Source organism: Seriola lalandi, unplaced genomic scaffold (genome assembly GCF_002814215.2).
Source record: "Seriola lalandi dorsalis isolate HSWRI2012SDOR001 ecotype SW California unplaced genomic scaffold, Sedor1 jcf7180002054640, whole genome shotgun sequence".
In the NCBI taxonomy this organism is placed as follows: domain Eukaryota; kingdom Metazoa; phylum Chordata; class Actinopteri; order Carangiformes; family Carangidae; genus Seriola; species Seriola lalandi.
The window spans coordinates 90352-93633 of NW_019525193.1; positions in this window are offsets into that span (position 1 = coordinate 90352).

The window sequence follows — 3282 nt, forward strand, 5'->3', positions numbered from 1 at the left end:
TCTGATGATCAGGTGGATAAAAACCAACAGTGTCATTTCAAGAGGAATAAAACATTTGGAGGGAAAGTGAAAGCAGATGAAAGTTACCACCCCCCCACCGCCCCCACCGCCCCTCAAAACATCTGCAACAACATTTACAGATGCAAGTGGTCGAGAGGTTTGAGAAGCTGCCGACGTTCGTCTGCTCCGACCCATAAAACACGTTTCCTGTGGCTGGTCACATGACGATGATGTCATCAGCCTTGTGAGCTGTGGTTATTTCAGTCTCTGATAAAAGGCAAATCAGTTTAAATATGTTTTTATGTTCGTCAAGTTTTACGAATCAAGTTTACACTTCCTCTCCTGTGTGCTTCAGTCATGATTGATTGATTGATTGATTGATTGATTGATTGATTGATTGATTGATTGACTTCCTCCTCTGTGTGCCTCCTCAGGTTGTTTGAGACCCTCCAGTCTCTGTTCTGGTCGATATTCGGGCTCTTGAACTTGTACGTCACCAACGTGAAAGCCCGGCACGAGTTCACGGAGTTCGTGGGGGCGACCATGTTCGGGACGTACAACGTCATCTCGCTGGTGGTGCTGCTCAACATGCTGATCGCCATGATGAACAACTCCTACCAGCTGATCGCCGTGAGTCAACACGGGGAACAGATCATTGACTGATCAGTAAATCGTGAAGACGGATATTTATCAGTTGATTATTTTCTGATAGTAAAAGGAATCGTTAGTTTCTGCTCTGACGCGATCCCTTCGATCCTTTCCTCCAGGACCACGCCGACATCGAGTGGAAGTTCGCTCGCACCAAGCTGTGGATGAGTTACTTCGACGAGGGCGGCACGCTGCCGCCTCCGTTCAACATCATCCCGAGCCCCAAGTCCATCTGGTACCTGCTCATGTGGCTGCACAACAAGCTGTGTAGGAGGGGCCAGCCGCCCGGGGAGGACACGCACAAATGTGAAAACCTCCGAGAGTTCACGGTGAGTCTCACGGTTCTTACGTTTCTACACTGGTGCTGCAGATGTTTAAGTTAAAGCTCCTCCAGTGTAAAGGTCTGTGTCCATGTGTAGTGTGATTATAGATCAGCTCTAGCTTCTATATTAATACTGTGAAAGTATCAAAGCCTCAGTCCACAGAGAAATGCACACAGCCTGTATTCAGAAACTGAACCTTAAAACCAGCCGTCAGGACTTCTGGAACTTTGTGATGTCACAACAAAGCAGTCACCAAGCCCCGCCCACCTGGACCCACCATCCAAACCTTGCAGGATTTGGTTTCTCTGAGTGTTTTTACCTGAAATCTGCTGTATTTGTACTGGATCACTCAGAAAACAGTCAGCCAATCAGAAGAGAGGCTCAGAGCCTCTTCTCTTCTGATTGGCTCAGCGACCTGTTGTTACTAGAGCTGCAGAGAGAAGCCTGAGAGAGGAGATGTAAAACTACACTGAGATGAACCACAAATATATCTTCTCATGGATCAACACTTCAAATAAAACACAGAAGAAGAAGAAAATATGGAGCTTTAAATCCAACAGTATGAGCACAATTAGCATCTGTTAGCTTAAACTTTATTTGGTCTGAGTCTCTTGTGGTTCCTTATTAAATGAAAACTCGGTTGTTCTGCTGTGTGTAATTTAAAACATTGTTGTTCAAGGCAACAGCTGCAGAAACAGCCTGTAAAGTGAAATAACAGATATTTACTGGGGTCTTTTTTTTGCCAAATGATACGGTTCCTCTGCAGCAGGGGTTTTCTCAGGTTTCTACTCTTTGTTTTCTTCGCCTTTATCATTTGTGTCGTCCACTTCACTCTCTCCGCTCCTCGGGCCCAGAGAGGAAAATAACCCTTCAATCATGTGGATGAAAAAATGATGCTGAAATTGAAGTTGAGGAGCGAGAGGCGGCTGCAGTCAGGGGTCAGCGGGTTTAACCTTGAAGACAAAAACTCCCAAAGTTCATAAAAAACGCAGAATAAACGTGTGTAAAGGTTTTATTTATTCATGTGTGTGGCTCATTATGCCGGCGTGGCCATATGCCTGTCAGCGCACAGTCATGCAAACAAGCTGCACGAGCCTCAGCCGGGCTAAAAGGCCATATGCTGATATTCATGTTGACAAGTCACCGGAGGATTCACATGCAAACTGAGGCGAAGGCTCAAGCTGCGAGTCTCAAACAGTCGCACGAGCCGCCGTCACTGTTCAGAGGAACTCAGGTGATCACACGGATTATCAGCAGGTCGAGAGGTCGAAGCAGGAAACAGTTTTTACGTAAAGGAAAGGTCGTGTGTAATATATATTGAGTGGAGGGAGCTGCTGTGACCATAAATAAAACACTCGTGTTCCATCGAACAAACGGTGACGACACGGATAGAAAACAAAAGCCGACGTGTTGTAACTGTGAGGGTTAAAGGTCGGCTCCCCGCTTCAGCTTCGAGTGGCCGAACTCGAAGCGTCGTGATTTCACTGCAGCGTTTGTTCATATCAGCTGAAGCGCTGTCAGATAAACGGGTTCAGACGACGATGCTCAGCTGTGGTTTTGTTCACGATCCTGCGGGATCAGCTGATAAATGTGACGCATGGTATAAAAACAAAGGAGGGCAACATAATTACTTTCATCATAGATTCAATTAACAAACCAAACCAAGTAATTGTTTGTCCAACAAACTGAAGGAAGTGGTGATGAAATGCTCAGGTCCAGTTCTGCCCTAAAAAAAGAGGTTTCGTTGACAATGATATAAAAGAGAGAAAAGAAGCGGGAGCGTCGATGGAGCTGCTGTTCCTCCTCCTCTTGTGTCGGTTCACTTCGTCCTGACAAACTTCAACTTGTGCTTCGTTGTAGATGTTCTGACGTCGTGTCATTTATTTATTTAAAACCTTGTTATATGATATAAAACATCAGCTGGTAGGAACATCTGTCAGGGTTCAGCCGTGACGTGTTGAACACGGGGTTCAGTGTCCACAGCTTATGAATCCCAGTGGAGCCGGAGGGAGGAAACGAATAAGTGAGTTTAACAGTCTGAAAACAAACCAGTCAGAGCTGAAGGACTCGACCTGGACACACAGAGAGAGAGAGAGAGAGAGAGAGAGAGAGAGAGAGAGAGGAAGTGATGAAATCTGCAGTGAAGTAGGATGTATTTTATTTTACAGAAACACAATCACACACATGGACGGACATCAGCTGTGAGTGTGTGTGAGACCACAGGGAGAATCAGCAGATAAACACAGTCCAGTCATCTGGAGAGAGACTGAGAGAGAGCAGAGCGATAAGGCTTTGTCTCGCACGCACGCAC